We start from the raw sequence: 21,270 nt of genomic DNA, 5'->3' as shown, positions 1-21,270 counted from the left end.
CATGATTACATTACATAGATCAGGGATTACACGAAAGATTACACGACTTCGAATGTTAAACCACACAGGGATCTTGGGATATATGGTTAAGAGCAACCTAATACAACTGAGACTTAATCTAGGAGTCGAGATAGATGAGGGCAATGGATAAACAACAAGATAATGAGTATCCAAAACATGGCATGAGTCCAACAGATCCAGAAACATGAGACTGCGAAGTCAAACATCGTGATCCCTAAGATTGACTACCCAAAGGGAACTTGAACTTCTTCGACAAACCGGATCCTTTCTTCTCCTTAGATTACACCATAACCTCAGACCGACGAATCTAGTTTCACAATGTTGACTGGATTTCGTAACTCTACTCCGAATGCGAGGGGAATGGGGGAAGAAGAAGAGCAAGAACCAAGGGTATTTTATAGAGGCGAATGGAGGTGGGGCACAACACACTAGAAGTGGAGGTGGCATGGACAAGATACATAAACTGTTCATGCAGTGGGGATAACACGGCCATGGTGCGCTCCCTACACAAGTGAGCGGATGAGAAATAAAGGAGAGGAGATAAGAGGGTATGCTTGATGAGGGAGGCGTGCGGGTGACCATGTTCCCAAAAGAAGAAAGAAAGGAGAGGGAAGAGGGGGTCCAGTACGGGGACGAGGTGTGAGAGTTGAGAGCCGACCGGATACTGGGAAAAGGAGAAATGCACAGTGCACAAAGACGGTGAGTGCGGCACGATGCCGTGGCCACATGAGAACAGGGAGCTAAGGGCCCGATATAGACAGCGTTCGTAGGGCATGCAGCGAAATGACCCAGCATGCGTAGCGCGGTCAACTAAACATAGGGCTTGGGACATGATGTCCACTCAGGCTTTTCCAAACACTCCCTACTACCCAAGACTAACTTCCTTACTACTCTTCTTTTTCTTTCCTTTACTCGACCACATCCGTCTTTCATGTAGACTAAGACCATGTCATACTTTCTTCCTCCAAAACCACCTCCTCTTGCTTACCATGAGAGAACACTATGTCATCAACCTATTGTGGATTTCCCATTTGAACACCTAGATATTTCCAAGGAAAATTATTTTGTAGCAAAAACAGTATGGCAGTGTAACTTGGTAAAGGTACTTGGTTAACAACCTCGATACCAGCGTGTGCCGAGCAACGTCACCATGTGGCAGCTGTTCCACAGGGAGCCCTCGGTTTTGTCGTGGCACCATAAGCTATTAACCAGACAACTACTACCAACTTACACGCCATGAAGGCAGTGGGGTCATAGACCACAGAGTAAAGGGAGTATTGCAAGGGAAAATTCAAACAACAAAGGTTCCCTTCACAACAAGGGATAAGGAATTTAAATCCAACGGCAGATTTGTTTTAAAGAGATTCAAGTGTTCTACTGGGACATCCATAATTAGTCGATACAGCGTCCAATATTCTCTAATCACGACTAGTTTGCTGATATCTGAATGGCAACTTCTCTTGTATCCCGCTTAATATCGCCTTGAAAACTTTAAGCACGTCTAATGGGACTTAAAGTAGATGGACACAATAAACACAGCAAAATAAACAAAATGCATATTCTAACGATCTTATACGGGTACAACGTACATGCATTCAGTCTCTGATTCACGACACAACATTCACCTTCCCTACGTCGGACGATCTCAACGATTATGGACGACAACAATGGCAAGAGTACAATATCGGAGAACATCGACGAAGAACACTACTACTACGGGTACAACATCCCAAGGCAACTAATCTACTCGGGACCACACATCTTCATTTATGGGGCTCGGCGGATTCTTCTACCACCCTGGCTACGGATCTACATCTTCTCGTGGCAATGGCTGAGTGAGAGGAATCAAGGGCTCAACTTCTGACACTTTATGAGGGTGGAGGTGCTGGCGGCACTGCAACACCAGTTCTCCTTCTCTTTGGCGGGTGGATAGGGATCCCTTCCAAGATCAGGGCATCCTGCCTTTCAGCAGCTAGCGTCCTCCTCTTGGCCCTGGTGACAAGATAGGCCTCCCGTAGCTGATGGACATGCCGATCTTTAGCCTCCTTCAGAGCTTTCGACATGGCAATCTCTTGGCTCTCAGCAGCTGCAGCACTAACATGCGCTTCAGTGAGCTGCACCTTGAGCATTCGGGTGAAGATCTTGGCTTCCTCGGCTCGATAGAGGCAGAAACTCAGTTCCAAGGCTATCCGGCCATACTGCTCATCCAGAGTAAGTAGGTACATGGTCAAGTGCACCATGGTTGGACTATCTTCTTGCGCATCTTGCCCTTGCAACGCCTCCATGCGAGCCCTCTATGCCCACCGATTCTTGTCTAATGGTGGAAAGAATCTCATGGGGGTACGGGCAATGGGCTCCTCATAGATCTGGCAAAGGTACCGCAAGGCTTTGCTGGCCACAACCTGGTAGGTGTCGATGAAGCTAAACCCGGTTGTGGTCACACTCCAGGCTTCAGTGAGGTCGGGGAACTCTTCACTCTTCCTGATATAGACGGTAACCCCACACCGCTCGGTGCTATGCTCCACATACTCACAGCCCTCATACTCAGGACGATCTTTGACTCTGAGCTTTTGCAAGGTGGCATGCAGGATTCTAGAAAAACCCTCAATGTTCAGGCAGTAACTACTAACCCAGGCTCCTGCCATCCCTAGCGGTGGTGGTGAGGAAGGCTGGGCGAAAAGCTAGCTCAAAGGAAATCTAAGCGAGCTAAAGTGTGTCGAGTGGTTGTACCAAGGGCTAAGTCAGGCTCTGCTTATAAATGCGGAGCGATCTATGGTCCTGGTGCGGTCCGCCAGGGTTCCCGAGTGGGATCACTATGATGAATCGACCAAATTCCACGCGTTCGAGGCGGGCGACGTGCGATACCATTACTGACTAGTACGACTGTAGGGCAAGGGTCCGACAAGAGTGCAGAAAAGGGGTATGGGGAGACGTAGGTCATGATAGGCATGAACCACGGGCGAACGCGGAGCACGAAGCCACAGTGCAGACCTAACTCTAGAATAGTAACGAGTTAGTCGTGCACAATACGACACGCATGACATCTAAGGATGGCGTATCTTCCAGCAATACGACACTATAATGCACAAATAGGATATGCATGAATGCACGTCCTATACATTCTTTCACTGTTGCCAACATATAGGGCAACCGTTCTCAAATTTTTGGCACATCGTTCTCTCCCTGTAGCTAGTCGATACTATCGGACTATGCTTGAGTCAGTGTACCTGTAGAAAAGTTGATTAAGCCTACCTAAGTCAGCAGAGTGCCATCTATCCTGGATATATAACCATAGTAATAGGACTACTTATATAACTTCGCATAAAACATTCTAACTTTTTGAAAATCATTTGTTGTCAAATTTTATTTAAGAAAATGTTTTCGTAGCTTTATTTTTTCATTTATGCTTTAATACCACTTGTGGTAGAACCGCCTAATCTAATGCTTTCCGGGAGTGCTCGTCTTCCATTAGACACTAAGCACTCAAGTGAGAACACCAAATTTCTCGGTTCCGTCGGGCACATCCCAAGGGAGAACCCAAAAATCCACATTTTTGCCATCAGAATCACAAATGAGAGAATAAAGCTTACATCATTCTTAACCATTTCTTACATCACTTTTAATACAATATCAGAGTATAATATTTATTATTATAACAGTGAAATGCAATTATATTATCAGTGTTATGAACAATTTAATTTAACAGCGGAATAAAAACATCTTATCAGAATTACAGCGGAAATAAATATCTACTCATGACATGCCGAAAGATTGATATATAAACTATGACAACAGATTATAAAATTTTTATTTAGTAAACATTTAGTAAGAGTTATAAATGAAAACTATGATCGCAGCGTAAAGGAAATCCTCTTTGAGCCCACCAGGAGGTATCCACACACAAGGGTCAGCTCTAGCATTTACCTATCACCTACAACAGGGAGAATAAAACCCTGAGTACTAAATTGTACTCAGCAAGACTTACCCGACAGGAGAAAGAAAAGACTCTAAGGATATGCAAGGCTATCTGGCTTGTGGGTTTATTGCATTTGCAGAAAGCATTACTAAGCGTGCGTCCTTATATTTACTTTTTTATTAATAGCCGCATTGGTTCATTAACTAACCATTCTATGTAAGCACCTATACTACTTTCAAGCAGGTGGTAAGCAATTAGATCTCCTTTTCATTCCATTTCATCTTTCAGTTCTTACTACGGTGCTAGAGTTAAGACAAGTCGTACCGACTCGGTGATGATTCGCGAACCATTGTCCCCAGCTGGGTACCCCAAAAACACACGCTCCGCTTGTACCCAAGGCACAGCAGGACCAACTCATCACCCTTCTGTCCTAGGTGTCTAGGTCTCCGTCCAAATTAGGACTCCAAGCCCCCGCCCCTGAGTCCCAGACTCAGTGCGGTGCAAGGTCCTCCTCCACCAAAAAACAAAACCCTGACAGTCGGTCCAGAAAGAGCCGGATCCACAATAAGAGTGCAACAAGTATTCCAAGCGCCCATACACAAGTATGTGCTTGGGATAATAAATCTGTGACTTGCCTAACGTGTTATGCAATGACCGGTCCTTAACCGACACAGACAGGGAAAGCAGTGTAACCAAGCTATGCCTCGCGTCCGCGGTGACACAATCTCTTACACCCACCAATACCTAAACCATATCCCTGCCCGGTCACCATTTTTCCTTTCCACCATTTATATTTTCCAAGTGATAATAATACAGTAATATATTTCCTATCTCTCACGAGTGACAGGCAATCACTCGACTTCTACCGGAGTCCTATAGCATAGCCTCTACACGACCCTGTCATACTAGTAAGACTCATAGGATATATATATATATATATATATATATATATATATATATATATATATATATATGTATATATATATATATGCAATTGGGTTTCAATCAACTCCTTAAAACTTGATGGACAAATATAATTTAAACTGCAGAAAAGTAGAGGTTATGCACCGGGGCTTGTCTGGGTAAGATATATAACTAAAAGTTAGTATTTGCATCTTCAGATCATCCACACCATCTGAATAGAAAGTCCATCGCATCATCTCCTGAAGAGAATACCATTACACCATCTTTGGATTCCCAATTATCCTTCAATTGGTCCGTTGATCCATCATCGTATCTATATGATATGCATTGATGCAAATGCATAGATGTAAATAATCAACGACATCCGAAATGCTTAGAAACGCGATCACGCCTCACAAGCTAACGAGCTAGTTTTAACGCTGGTCTACGTATCCATGTTGTCGAATAAGACATTATTTCCTAACAATTATTTTAGTTATATAAACCCAAGTTGTTTCTTTATTCTATTCTATCAATTTAATCTTTATTCGCAATATGATTATGTATCTAGCAAACTAATTATTCTGGAGCTACAAAAACTACAGTGAGTACCTAATATTGCTAGGAGCCTACTGTACAAATTTTAGATTCAACAATATTACCAATTTATCACAATAATTCCTACAAGTTTATATTTTTACAATATTAAGTACCTTAATTTAATTATATAGCTTCCAAGAATATTATTAAACTATATAAACAAAATACACTATTGGATGGATCATGATTTTAGGAACTCAACAAAACTAGTTTGGCATTTTTACGATTTTTCTATGATTTACTACAAATTTTACAAATTTATTTACGAAACTAAATTAACAATGTCTTCTAACTAACTGCACCGGCAACCACCACTCGACCCAGCAGTCAAGGCGGTGGCCTAGCAGCGTGGCGCGACTCACAGGGGCGTGCGGCGTAGGCCCAAGCGGCGTAGGCGGCGGCCCAACGCGGCGAACAGCCTAGGCGCGTAGGCACAAGCCGGCCCAGTACGCGCTCCGTGGCGCGGACGGCCCATGCATGGGCAACACCCGTCCGGCCCAAACGGCGCGGATGCAAGCGGGAGTGGCCTAGGTGCGGCGGCGAGCAAGCCGGCCCACATGCGCGACGAGCGTGGCCCACGCAGCCAGGGCCAGACGGCGGTGGCATTTTAGCGATTAGGCCCCTGAGCTTTCTCTAAATCAAGTAAGCCTTTACATGTAAACGTATGAGTCAAGCACTTTTTGCAAAATGGACATGGTAAAGCATCCTATTTGCGTTCAAGTCCTTTTCTACCTCAAAACAGAGCATTGCAGGGAAGTCGTCGTAGTCGCGCTCGGTGATGGCGACGCCACACGGGTCCCTCCGTGACCCCAAGGCGTCCGCGACACGGCCAAAGGCGGTGCCAGGCGCCGGGACCATGCACAGCGGCGGCCGTAGCGCAGAGCAGAGGAGCGCCGGGGTGAGGTGAAACGGTGGCTGGTGGAGATGCAGCGACGGCGGGCGCAAGATGCTGCGACTGCGGGCGCGGCCACAACGGAGACACGGCGCGGGATCCGAGCGCACCTGCACGCACGACGGCTGACGACTTCGGCCCGCCGCGGCACAGAAGGGGCATCGGTTTTGCGTGACCGTGGGGACACGTGCACGCACGCAAAGGGCGTTGCTGGCAGGGCAGACGACGATGAGGGAAGGCGTGGGGGCACCGACAGCTCCGGTGCGGACGGCGCGGGAGGTGTGGTAAGCTGTAGGAACGGCGCGACAGTGGAGCACTACGGTATGAGCGCGGCTGCGGCTTGGCAAGTGGAGCTGTGCGTGGCTCGGTGAGCCGAAGGAGAGTTGCGGCGCTCTAGAGCGCGGTGCGGACGACAGCGAGGTGGCCGGCGGGGTGCGGCAGCAGGACGTGTGCGCGCTCGCGGTGCGCCCTGACAGCAGGTGTGGCCACCGTGGGTAAAAGAGAAGGCAGTGCGGCGGGCACGAGAGGAGTGGCGCTGAGAGGAAAAAGGAGGGCAGCGCTGCGGAGCGGAAGCAGCACTTCTCCACGGATTCGGTCATGGCGACGATGGCACGCGGAGCTACAGAGGAGCAGGGGGAAAAAAGCAAAAGCCGGGATTGCCGGACCGGCGCGGGCTGAGGGACAGCCACAGCGGGGCGTGATGATGGTGCGGCCAGCAGCGGGACTCGGTGCTCTCACGCGCTGTGGCCAGGCGACGGCGGCCGGAAGACAAGGGAAAAAGGGAGGAAAAGAGGGACAAGTCTGGCATGACCTGGCCTCATCGTTGGCGCGACGCGACTGCGGAAGGGACAACACAGCACAGACAGAGGGTGACAGCAGACAGAGGAAAGCAAGGAGACTCCACCAATTTCAAGCACGCCAAAGGAAACGGGATGGGATGGCACAATGCGGCCAGTAGCGGCGAGCGCAGGAAGGTGAGAGGACACAGCGTGGGTAGGGGCAGAACCACGTGCTCTCATAAAATTCAGATACGACGCAAGCGAGGGAGAGAAGATAGGAGCGCAGGCTAACCGACGCACCGGGATGCAGAGCCACGGCGGGAGATGAGACGGTGCAATTTTGCAAAGCAAGGCGAGTATGCTGAATACCGCGCGAGGAAAAACAAATGAAGCTACTGCGCTATCTCTCGTCTATTACGTGTTTCCGAAAATAAACACGTGAGTATATAAATATATATCGTTCTATTTATTAATGGATTTTATTTTATTTATAAAAGTTGCTTTTCGTGCTTAATCTAACAGAACAAACCGTTTGCTAGGATCGTCGTTCGATATTCCTAAATATCTTTACGCACTGAGTAATTTAACTTGAGCGTTTATTTGAGTCCACGAAACTAAGTCACACGGGATTCGCTTATCGCATCAAGTACATTTTAAATAAAAATTGCAAGAAACTCGTTTAGAAAATTTTACTTAGGCCTAAATCACGGAGCTAAACAAGATCGTAACACCAGGGGTGTTACCACCGGCCATCGTGGAGCGTTGGGAAGGCCTTACAGCCTGTTCACTTGGTCGTGTTTGGTTTATAAGTCGTATTTTTTCAGCTAGCGAACAATATTTTTCTCTCAAACCAAATCAGCCAACAGTAATTTCAGCCATGGCTTATCAATCAAACAAGCCCAAACGAACAGGGGAACAGGGCATTAGCCTCCAAATGCATATTACAGATCCAATTTTAATGAAGGTCCCACAACTTTGGCCTCCAACTAAGGCCCCGTTCGCTTGGCTGAAGTTGGCTGAAAAAACAAGCGAAAATACTGTTCCAGCTGAATTGTTGTTTGAGAAAAACACTGTTCCAGCTGAAAAAGAAGCCGAACAAGTCGGATTTTAAGACAAGCGAATGGGGCCTAAAAAGTCATTTTTGAACACCATAGATCATCTTCAATAGCTTTTTTAATTCACTGTCTAAGTTATCATTTAAAGAATCATTTGAATAAGAGAATTGTTATCTCTCAACCTGTTCTTTTGGCTCCCTCTAGCAGCCGAAGTTGTGCCCATCGATCTCCCTCTCTCTGGCTTGTGATATGCCTGTGCGCGCTCGGCTTGGTTGCGCGACGGGTGGGGGCCGGAGGTGGGCTGGTCAAGCGGCGCTGCGAGGGGGGCCAACGGCGGCAGATCGACCGGCGCCAGAGTGGGGAGCAGGCGGCGGCAAATCGACCGACGCCAAAGTGGGAAGCGGGCGGCACGGTGGGTAGGGCCCGAAGGCAGGCGGGTCGAGCTGCGAGTGGGGGCCGGCGGCGGCAGATCGACCGGTGTCGAAGTGGACAAAAGCGGGCGGCGGCTAGTTGAGCGGCGCAGCCTCTGTCGCGGCCGCGCTGCTTGTTTTTCACTAGCGTTCAGGCGAGGGATAAGGTCAGGGGAGGGTGGGTCCCGCCACATTTTGTGAACAATTTGTAATTTGTTCTGAAATTTGTGAATAATTTGTGAACAATTTGACATATATTTCTCTGACATCTGGATTTCATAGAAATAATTTGTATTTTTTATGAAAATTTAGCATATATTTGTGTTATTCCCAGATTACATGAGTCTATCAAATAAGTTACACCTGATGAAATCATTGTAAATATAGTAATAAGATAGTGTAATATAGCTAAAAGATAGCGTAAATACATGGGCAAAATTCAGATGTTCGGGGGAGTTAAAACAACTAAATGTTACTGAGACAAATCCTTGAATAAAAAACATGTTCTCTATATTTTTTCACCGTCCAATAACTTCTCTATCTTATGCAAACACTTTGCAGAGCTAGCCTTACTTATTATATTTGACTAGCGATAAACCAAGAATAGAGGATGACATTATTTAAAAATCTAGCTGAAAAAATTCTTGGAGTGTTTCACTAAAATCTCTACTATCTATACGGAATGATATAATAAAGATGCTCTTACAAAAGGGATATATCCACCACGATATGAGTGTCACAATTTTTTTTAAGAAAACAAGAAAAATCAAGATCTTTGTTACATTATTTAAAAACTGCCATTGGTACTTATACTAGGTATTTTTTCTTTCTGATTTTTACTTACCATTAATTTAAGGATATTTAGTAAAATCAGGTACCATGGTAATTGCCTTTAATTTATCTTTCTATCTCACATGCACGGTGGCAGTTGGTGTGTTTATCAAGGGAGGAAGCAGTCAGTTGACTCTCTTTACGGCGATTTCGACCTCTTCTTTTGGTTTGTTCTATTGCAATGTCTAGCATCTTCATTACTCCGTTCTCATGGCGAAGGTTCGTAAGCCTCTATTCTTTCGAGGTTCCTCTAACCGATGTTTTTTTAGTGGGTACTAGATCTATTGTCAGCGGCGAGTGAATTTTACGGTCTTTAAAGCCTTGCATGGTGATGGTGTTTGCAGATGTCCCTTTGCCTTGTTATCTTTTCAGTGTATTTTTATATCTTCGATAGACAATGGACTGATCAAAGAAAGAAGATGACCGTTTTAATGTTCAATGTACTCTTATTTTTTAAGGTCATTTTGTGTCAAGCTGTCCTTTTATACAAGCTATTGTTTTTCTTGATATATCAGATACGGGATACTCTCTTTAATGTCTTTCTACAAAAAGATCTCGACGCCCACACAGGACTACCTGCCTCCACCTGCTAGCCTCTTTCTCCATATCGTCGCTCTCATCCTCCTCGCCTGTGTCGAGATCAGCGATGCCACCCGCCGTTGGCTTGTACCACCTCATCCGATAAGACCTAGTCGACGCCTCGAGCTTGGCTCATGCGCCACAGTCCATCCGCCAAAGCTACCGACAGTCAACTCAGTGGTGTAGAGCAGTCACGGGCCGCTTGACTTGGGAGGTCCAGCCACCCTAACCACCATCATCTATTGCGAGAGTTCGTCGCAAAGGCATGAGCCTGTCACGCTGGATGCAAAAGAGCTCACTGAGCCTGGCTCCTGGGAAACGAGTTTCATTTCCGCTTCCCGCTAGCCTAGCTCGCTGGATGCGAGGGGGCTCCTTGCTAACAATGCCATGAGTACATGCCTAGTATACATTAAGTGATATTAGTGCATTGAAGAGGTAATTAAGACCTAATAAGAAAATTTAGACATTAACTACTTTTATCTTACATATTTTATCCCACACGACGTATCCTTTGGCCACAAGAGGTCTTGCTTGTCTGTTGCATTTGTACAAAAGAACCAACGATGGATAGAATATCCTAGATACGGAAATTTCTAGATCCAGAAACACCAAATCGTGCACATTTTGGCAGGCAGTACGATGGGCATGTGTCGGTGTGATCTATCACCTGAAGGCGTGTCAAGATAGAAATCCTAAATTTTTCTTCAAGCATTTGGTTGATGAGGACGACCACTTTGAAGGTATTGTTCTGGTTTGATAGTCAATCCCGCCTTGACTATGAAACTTTTGGTGATATTGTTCTCTTTGGAAGCACTTATAGATCCAATCAATACAATTTACCCTTTATGCCTTTTGTTGGGTTTAATCACCATCGAAGCACTATTATCATTTTTTATCTGGAACTATTTCTCATGAAACAAGTGAGGCGTATGAGTGATGTTGTGAACTTTTCCTGCTGCCATGTCCGAGAAGCATTTGATATCTGTGATCAGTGATGGAGTCCTTGCAATATTAGGGTGTTTGGCTAAATTCTAATAATATGATGGGCGAATGCATGGTATATTGAACACAACATATATAGTACGTAGTTTGCATGATAATACGGTCTTAGGAAGAATTCAGGACTATTTCTATATGATTATTGTTCTATATAGAAGAGCTTGAAAAGAAATGGATAGAGTTTTTAAAGATGATCGAATAAAGTTATTAGAGAGGAGTCAGTGGTTGCATCAGATGTATTAGATGCGGAACCTGCATATCAAGTGAGGTTTTATTTTTGTCTCGCAAAAAAAAAGCGAGCTATTGTTTTCTTAGGGATTGAGGAGTAATTGGCGGAGGGAGGGCCTAAACTCAACATTGCATACCCATCTTGATGGTAAAATATCGCTATATACATGCTACAACACTATGAGCACTGCCTATCAGCAGTGTGCATAAATGAGCTGAAATTGGACATTTTAGCATTGTAGTCGATTTCACTTAGAGTTAGATGGTACAAAACTTGACAAAGATGTTGCACAAGTGTTCACTCCTACAATCTCTAAGGCCTTGTTTAGATGTCATCCAAATTCCAAGTTTTTTCACTCTCTCTCCATCACATCAATTTTTAGCTGCTTGCATGGAGTATTAAATGTAGGTAAAAAAATAACTCATTACACAGTTTAGTTGGAAATCACGAGATGAATCTTTTGAGCCTAGTTGGTCCACGATTAGACAATATTTGCCAAATAAGACGAAAGTGGTACTATTCATCGGGTTCATTTTTTTTACAATCTAAACGAGGCCTAAGTTGCATTGGTTAAATGGAGCATAGATGATGTAAGCAATTATGTAGCCAACAAGATACTGGATAGGCATGATTCGACTGCGTACATTGTGGCTAATAAGGACATAAGAGAGATGAAGTTCCATGGGAATTGTGAGTTATATGGTGCTGATTGATCCAGCTGAAAAGGATGTTACAAGTCTGTTGAAGCCCTAGGCTGTCCGGCTTTTATCTATATTCAACAATCTATACACCTAAAATATACCTATGGGTATCGTCTGCGCAGGATCACCTCGCCCCGCTCCTGCGCGTCGTCCCGCTCTGGTGGAGTCCGCGTCGACTATGGATCCCGCAGGAGATCATGCGTACGTAGCACCTTCCATGGTTGCAACGTGCCCACATGCATACGTTGCAAGCAAGATGCATGCTCACATGCAATATGGTTTTGTTTCACGTACGTACAACGTACTAACCTGTATAATCAAGAGATAGAGTTTGGCCCTGAAAAAAGTTTGTCCCTTGAAAAAACTTAGTCTCTCGACCGACGGCGTCAAGTCCAATCAGCACCCACGTCGCCTGTACTTACAGTTCTGGAGGAGGTAGTCGATGAACAGGCACGTTACTAGATGCCCCATCGTCCGGCATACATTGGCCCGCATAAGGCCTGCATGTCTCCATGGCGGTGGTCGGAGATGGCGAAGATGAGGAGGAGTTGACCAGAGACGCCTTCAAAGACAAGGAGGTGGTGGCCAGAGACGTTGTTGACGACGGTGCAGAGGATGAAGAGGAGGTGCAGCGTATGTACCGGTAACTATCAGCGAATTAAGTTGCCCTTGTGGAGCTTCATGGCTGCGAGGGGCGTACGCGAACGTAAACAACGAGAAAAAAAACCAAATCCTCATGGAAGAGGAACTCCAACCTGAAAAAGAGGACAAGGGCCTAGAAAGTAGATGAAAGATAACATGATTCCATATAAAAAAAACTAAAAAGGAAAAAAATAGTGAATATCTCCATAAATTTAGAAATAGTGTAGGGTTCCAATATAAATTTATGCATTAGTTTTTTATTATTTTCTAAAAATAATCAAATTTGTCATCGTAGATGCGCTACGAGTAAAAATATGGCCCTCGTGCAACGCACAGGCATATATCTGGTCATCAAATATTTTCAACAACCTCAACTACTTGTGATTTGACGTCACATAGCCTCAACAAGAGTACAATAGAAAATAAAATTTACATAAACAACATGGATTGACACAAACTACCACAGCACGTATCTTTCAACTAGACACAGGTGAGCTTTAAACAATTGAGGAGAGGAGCATAGCTAGAGCAAGAACATTTAGTACAACAATCAAAGCGAACTAACAATACATAAACACCTTGTCTTTCATGCCAATTTACTTGATACAGTAGAGGTGAGACCGTGAGCTCACAACCTTCAATCTCACCTGTCCCTTGAGCCTTTTTATGCGATCTCATACTGCTGACGGTAGCAGCCTGGGTACTGGATGAGCCATTAGTGGCACGGCACGCTGTAGCAGCAAGGTGAAGGCCTCCTCCATGTTCAGCTTGTCTGGTGTCTTCTCCTGCCTGGCAACTCCCAATCAAATGCGTGCACCAGAGTGGCGCTAGGTTAGTGTGACCATCCGCAGCCCCCAGCTGAGGCCCGGCGCATATCCTCCGGCCAGCGCCAAATGGTATAAGCCCGAAGTCGCCTCCTTTGACATCCACATCCGAATGCGATCCACCTGCCAGGAACCTGGCAGGGCGGAACTCCAGCGGGTCAGGCCACAGGGCGGGGTCGCGGGCAATGCCCCACACATTGACTAGCAGCTCGCAGCCCTTGGGGATGCGGTAGCCGGCAACCTCACACTCCTCGGCAGCCATGCGAGGAAGGGAGAGGGGTGTCGATGGGTGCAGACGGAACGTCTCCTTAATGACCGCGTTGAAGAAGGTGAGGTGTCGGAGGTCTGACTCAGTGACCAACCTTCCGCGACCCACAACAGCATCCAGCTCCTTTTGTGCCTGCCTGAGGATGTCCGGGTGGCGGATCAGCTCGGCCAGCGACCACTCCACTATGGTTGATGTGGTGTCGGTCCCTGCTACGAACAGGTTCTGGCGTGTCCGGGAGTCATGCATGAACAATAGACACAATGATTATATACTCTCTTAGCTTCATTACAAGTTATTAGTAGTTTTAGCTTTGTACTGAGTTTTTAACCAATCTAGAAAAATATACAAATATCTCCATCATCACATAAGATTTATTACTGTGAATTATATTTAACCAGTCCATTTATTTTATAGTGTAGATATTAGTAACTCGGTCAAATAAACAAGTTTGTCGACTTTTTTTTTTTTGAAACTAACAAGTTTGTCGACTTAGTACAAATAAAAACAGACTTTCAATTTCACTGAAGGGAGTATTATATAATAATGGCAGAAAAAAAACATATGATGGTATGCCGCGTTATCTACTCGTCACATCGCTATATATTGGGTTCGGATGTTGCAATCAGATCAGATAAAGCTCGATTACAGGCCATTTATCATCGACAGCCGAAAGCAGTAGATAGCTGGTCATTTTGGTACCGTGAAATAGAGACTGGACAACTCTCTGATGCGCACCTACCTCTACCTGAAAGGGTTAGTCTTTAGAGGTGCAAGAGGCACAAGTTAGCACGACTGGGACCCCAAAATCCCATTCCCATCGACCATCGTCCAACTCGTCATCTAATTTCCCTTTCGAAAACGTAAATATCTTCTCCGTCCCCTTCCTAGCCTTTCGCTCCCAATGTATATACTTCCTTTTCGAGCCCAAAAAATGTCACGCCCTACTCAAGTGGTTCTCATATAGCGTGTTAACTTACTTGGTCAATTAAATTATCTTGAACCTGACTTGCATATATTGCTCTCCAATCCAAATTACAAGACAGACTTTTCTAGATATATTTTTTTATGTATCAATCTAGACATAGTGTATATTTAAGTGCAACAAAATTATGTATTTAGAAAAAACAAAATACCTAGAGTGGACGGAGTAACTTTTATAATTTGGAATGGATTTTTGAATAAGACGAGTGGTCAAACTTGTGGTAAAAAAGTTAAATAAATTATAATTTGGAACGGATTTTGTAGGTTTTTATTCAAAATGACTAGAGTTGATATTGATTATTTAGCAAAGGATAACATATTGTAAGAGAAATTAAGAAACAAAGTCTATCTCATGACTTTTTAACCAAACTAGGATTATCATTCCTAACGAAGGCAGTCACGTCCACCTCACGTGTCTTCTTCGTGTGGTAGTGAAGAGAGATGTTAGGACTCCCAATGCAGAAACCATCATAGTTTCTATGGACATTAATTATACTGCCATCTAAATGTTTTGTTGATGTGACAAGGTAATTATCGGAGAGAGAGCAAAAATCATAGAAACCGGGTCTAACGTCTCGTTCGGCTTGCTGAATCTTGGCTGAAATTGGGTGAAAAACACTGTTCTGACTGAAATGTTGTGAGAGAAAAACACTGTTTTGGCTGAAAAAAAAAGTCGAATAAGCCGGATATAGGGTAAGCCGAAGGGGGCTATTAGAAACCATGTCTACACAAGAACCAAGACATGAAGGAATGTGATTGGTAGAGAATAGGGAGAGAATGTATGTGATTGGATAAAAAAAATTGTTCGGTAGAAACTATTCATTAGGATCATGATTTCTATACGTAGTAGTGCATATATAAATTAATAGGTATAAAAACTATACGTAGTTTCTAGTATTGGGACTGCTGACGTCTTATTACCTAGGTATATGCGATTACTGCTGGTATAAATACCGTCGGCTATTGTCTTTGCGTGAAGCAATACCGTGTAGTACCCCTCCGTTCCAAAATGATAAACATATTTAGTACATAATAATATATATTAAGATCCCTCGACCAGGAATAATTTGCTGGACGCTCAGCTTCTCACGCACTGTTCAATACTGTCTGTGTCACTGTGCAAACACTATTAGGCACTTCATGCACTGATGCACTTGTTATGGGACGGAGCGATTACGCGCTCTGCTCCAAACTTCATTATTCCTTCTTTTTTCACGAATTTATAAACTTCAATTATTCCATATATACACGTACCTGTGCGTTTTTAAGTACCCTGTACCATATCCCCGTATCCCTGACTTTATTCTGCCGAATGTACTTCGGTTGGCTGGAAAGCTGCTCGTGCTGATTTATATGGCTGATTTTTTTAAAGAGAAAATTACTGTATCATAGCTTATAAACCAGCGAATAAGTTGACTGATAAGACCAGCTGAACACTCCCTGAATAAGGGAGACATATCTAACTATTTAGGGGGGGGGGGGGGGGGGGTTTCGCTTGAGCTGCAATTTGATTACTGGTACGAAATACAATACACTGAACTAAAATAATTTCAGCGGCTATGGCTTTACAGCCTGTTTGTTTAGTTGGATTGGCTTATAAGCCATGGTTGAAAGTACTGCTAGCTAGTTTAATATAAGAGAAAAATATTATTGACTAGCTGATAAATCAAGGCTTATAAGCCGGATACATGCTGCCGAACAAGCTGTTAATCTGAAGCGAACACATGGTTCACTTTACTAGCAATAAGATTTGTTTAGGTTCGACTGTTTGTGGCCAAAAGGCTAACACATGGTTCGATTGAAAACGAGAACTTACCAAAATAAGTGCCTTGACATCGGTTTCGGTGATCCTGACTTCGTCGCCGCCGGCGGACGGCCGCTCGTCGTCCTCCACCATCGACAGCAGCAAGCCCAGCAAATCCTTGCTTTCCTCTCCGGCGGCTGGCGTAGCCCTGGCCTTCCTATTATCTGCAATGATCCCGTTCATCATGTCGTCGAACCGGCGGTGCAGCTTCTTCATCCTGCCCACCACGCCCTGCGGGTCGAGCCACCGGAGCGCCGGCACGAAGTCACCGACGTTGAGCACCCCGCCCACCTCCATCACCTCAAGCACGATCTCCTTGAACTCCCGCGCGCCCTCGTCGCCGGCGCCGGCGGCAGCGAACACCCGCCGCCCAACGGCCGCCCGCGACAGCGCGTTGGTCGTACAGACGTTCACGGCCTTGCCGAGCGCCACCGCCGTCGCAATATTATCGCGGTCGTCGCGGGCCTGCTCCGCGAGGAGCGACCTCACCATGAGCGCGGCCTCACGCTCCCGGACGTCGCGGACGTCGTCGAGCGCGCGCGCGGAGAAGAGGTTCACGGCGCACACCTTGCGCATCGCGCGCCACCGGGGCCCGTAGGGCGCGAACACGACGTCCTGGTAGTTGTACGCCATGAACTCGCCGCCGGAGTTGGGCGGGCGGCAGCTGAAGTTGGCGTCGTGGACGCGGAGGAACTGCTCCGCCACGGCCGCCGACCCGGCCACCACCACGTCGGCGCTGCCGAACCGCAGCCGCAGCAGCGGGCCGTATACCTTGGTCAGCTCGTGCAGCGTCTGGTGCGTCTTCCCGCCCAGCTGCGGCAGGTTGCCCAGCACGGGCCAGCCCCTCGGCCCCGGCGGCAGCGGCGCTTGCCGCGCCGTCTGCTGCTTCCAGAAGAGGACATAGCATAAGGCCACGGACACTAGTATCGTCAAGGTGTAGAGCAGCAGCGGGGTTGGGAGATCAGGTGTAGTGAGCACGAGCTCCATGATGGATTCGATCGCTTGACGACGTGCGTTGCGTGCAGCGCGGGAAATAAAGGCACGGGCATGGGCATGGGCATGGGTATGTGTAGTAGTGGAGAAGAATACTGATAGGTGAATCAGGTGCCAAGTCATTGCCTTACCTACTACTAGTACTGCATGCTCACTGCCTCACCTACTACGATATAAAATGATCAGCTTTCTCAAAATTTGCATTACCGTGTCACAAGTTCTAATCTCGGCTTACTCTCTTTCTGTATTTTTTAGTATAATTTAACAGCAGCTGAGGGTAGTGAACTTGTGATGGATATGCTTCCAAGTGTATACTGGCTAGCCAGTCTATTGATGACGATGTTCATGCATTCATCTCACGCTAAAAACTAGAGCCACGGGAGAGAGACGCCCGTACAGTCTTTCATTAAGAGGGAGAACTTTTTATGCAGCTCTAGAAAATCTCTGAACCCTAGCTCCACCCATATACAGCATCACCAGTATTTTCATGAGACGGGACAGCATAGACCTATATTTTAGTATGGGACAGACGAGGAAATTTTTTTTATTCTCAAGCCTGAAATTTGTTTCCATGGGGAATCCAACTTAGGACCCGATGGGTGCTGCTGGAACTATTTAACCAATTAAACTAGACATGCTGCTTTTTAACTTTATAATATTGTTCGTGCCCTCCGACGGTCCAACCTACTGCAAGCATAGTTCTCTACGAAAGCTGATTATTCGATATGCTTTCAAGTATATACCGGCTAGCCAGTCTACCTTCCAAATGCTGTTTTTTCTGAGTCCATGTACAAGCATGGTGGGCTGGCTGTTCTTTTGTCTATTAAGGTAGCATTCGGTTAAGAGGCAAGGTGGGGTGGGGTGGGATGGTTTTAGGGACGGAATGGCCTTAGGATGGCTCTATTTTTGTTTGGTTGAAGAGAGATAGGACTATCCTGAGGCCTAAAAAATGGGATCAACCACCTGACAAGCGGGACCCATCCGTTGGCCTTCCTTCCTCGCACGCACGCATCGAGCAAGCAGAGGACGGCATTGGGGCTCGCCTCGACCGCACATTGGAGGGGCCAGGGCTCGCTGTTGACCACGCATCGATAGGGCTAAGGCCATAGCTGGCCATCACACGCTCACCGTCGGGGCTAGGGCTCGTCCTTGACCGTGCGCCGGAGGGGCCGCAGCTCGCTGCCTCGCCAGAGCTCGTTGCCTCTTCCTCCCTAGGCGCTCCTCTCCTCCCTTGCACGGTGCACGCACGCTCGTCCCACGCCTGGGGACAACCCTGTCCATTCGTTTCAAGGGGATGGGTTTTGCCCCCGCATATTGTGGGAATATTCCCTGGGGTGGGATGACACTGCCCCTCTTGCCCCCAACCAAACACCCAGGAAGGTGGGTTCATCCCATTCTGTCCACCCCTATCCCCTGAACCAAACACTACCTAATTATTTCAGTCCTTTGGTCCCTTGGACGAAACAATTATGTACTCACATACCTTTCTCTTGCGATTGTATGGTATAGATTGACCCTTGGTCCCTTGCATGACTTCTAATTTCATTTAGGTATATTGCTGTTGTTTCATTTGTCTTGTCATGGATATTTAGTTTACTTAACATCTTAGATTGTTAGGTTGTTATAGGCTTCTAAGGGCATTTCCAGGAGTACTACATATTTCTCTGTTTGGGTAGTCACTCATTTTCATACTACCCATATTTTGTTCCCAAATTCCAGCAATACTACCTAAAATAGGCTACCCAAACTAATCATAGTTGAGAATGCCATGTGGGTCCCACATGACATCCTCTCTAGTATTCTTTTTGCCATAAATGGAACCGAAGGTGCGCCGGGACAGGCCCGCCGCGCTAGGGGCAGCCCGTTGCGCCGCTGGCAGCCCGTCGTGCTGGGGGCCGCTCACCGCGACAGGGGCCGCTCCCTACGCTGCCTAGGGCAGTGCACCACCTAGAAGTCCGCCAGAGCTTTTCGTGGTTGAGGGCGGCGGCTAGGCCCAAAATCGACATAGGAGGGTGCAGGTTAAAAGGTCCTAATATGGCTAGAGGAGGGGTGAATAGCCTATTAAAAAATCTACAAGATCACTAGAGCAATTTGATTAGTATGACAAATAGCGAAATGCAAACTTGCTCTAACTCTACAAGGGTTGCAAGCCACCTATCCAACAATTCTAGTTACTATAATCACTAGGCACACAAATGGCTCAGTCACTACTCACTAAGAGCTCTCACACTTGCTACACTAAAGAGCTCCACTAGATGATCTTAACCTACAAAGCAAGCTATCAATTCTAGCTACACTAAAGAGCTCGCTACAACTAGTTTGCGGGAATGTAAACGAGTGAGTAGGGTGATTATACCGCCACATAGAGGAGTGAACCAATCACAAAATGAATATCAATTCAATCACTGGGAGAATACCAAGGGGCAAGAGACGCCCATTTTTTCTTCCGAGGTTCACGTGCTTGCCGACACGCTAGTCCCCGTTGTGTTGACCAACACTTGGTGGTTCGGCGGCTAAGAGGTGTTGCACGAACCTCGTCCACACACTTGGACACCACAAGAACCTACCCTCAAGTGATGTAACTCAATGACATGAGCAATTTACTAGAGTTACCTTGCGGCTCTTCGCCGGAGAAGGTGCAAGACCCCTCACAATCACCGGAGCCAGCCACGAACAATCATGAACTTGTGCCGAAGCTCCTCCGCTACTCCAAGCCATCTAGGTGACGGCAACCACTAAGAGAAACAAGAAATCCATAGCCACAACGATCCCCAAGTGCACTACATGCAATCACTCAAACAAATGCACTAGGAATCACTCCCAATCTCACTATAATGATGAATCAATGATGAAGATGAGTGGAAGGTGTTTGCTTAGGCTCACAAGGATGTCAAAGTGCCAAGAGTGTGAACCCCAAGCCAGTACCTTCCTATTTATAGAGCCCTAAGACTCAAAGAGCCATTGGGCACTCTTAGGCTGACCGGACGCACTGACTGGACTCAGCCTAGCGTCCAGTCGCACCGATGGTCGCCACATGTCCTCGTTCAAACCTTAGCCATTGGATCTCAACGGTCACTTAACGTTCAACGCCATAGTCAATGAGTGACCGGACGCGCCACTCAGTGACCGGACTCCAAGCCCCTCAGCGTCAGATCGACTCCAGAAAGGTTCTAGAGCCAATAAAAGTTGACCGGACATGCCCGGTCGAACGTGACCTGACACACCGCGGCGTCCGGACTTCACTGGCATCCTCTCTGCGAGCGTGATGTCAGCGTATGTCAGCGTATTGATTTTACTCCTGCACGTCCGATTGCTTCACTACTCCTGTGTCCGATCACGCCACCGAGCACTGTGCCTCACTGCTGTGCATGATCGGACACGAGCCCACGTTAGGTCCAGCGTCCGATCGTGTTCCCTGTGCTCTTGGCCAATGCTGCGCCACCTCGCTATAATTGACCGGATGCGCCGGGGTGAATCCGGTCACCCCGCAGCAAGCGTCCGGTCATGGACTTTAGCTCCTTTTCTTTTTCTAAGTCCACAACCACTTCATCCTTGCTTCCAACTTGCTAACCATAAAGTGGAGAACTTGTGTGCATGTGTGTTAGCATTTTTCAAAGCATTTTACAAGGGTCAAAGTTAGCACAATAGGTTCCTAAATGCATATGCAAAAGTCTTGTCACCTAGTGGCACTCAATAAACCGTTTAGCCAAAGATTTCCCCCTCTTTATAGTATGGCTATCGATCCTAAGTCACTTACACCCTCTATGGTGTCTTGAGTGCAAAACAAAACCCTATCATATACCTTTGCCTTGATCAACTTGGTTTTTGTTTTTCTCTTCCTTC

At 46.3% G+C, this 21,270-nt stretch overlaps 1 pseudogene; it reads right to left on the bottom strand.

Moving 5' to 3' along the window:
- Positions 1-12,896: 12,896 nt before the first annotated feature.
- On the bottom strand, positions 12,897-17,483 carry LOC136512847 (flavonoid 3'-monooxygenase CYP75B4-like; annotated as a pseudogene).
- Positions 17,484-21,270: the final 3,787 nt, after the last annotated feature.

This window comes from Miscanthus floridulus, chromosome 16 (assembly GCF_019320115.1).
Source record: "Miscanthus floridulus cultivar M001 chromosome 16, ASM1932011v1, whole genome shotgun sequence".
Classification (NCBI taxonomy): Eukaryota; Viridiplantae; Streptophyta; class Magnoliopsida; order Poales; family Poaceae; genus Miscanthus; species Miscanthus floridulus.
Note: the sequence above shows the minus strand (reverse complement) of the source record. Positions and strands in the feature narration are given on the sequence as shown.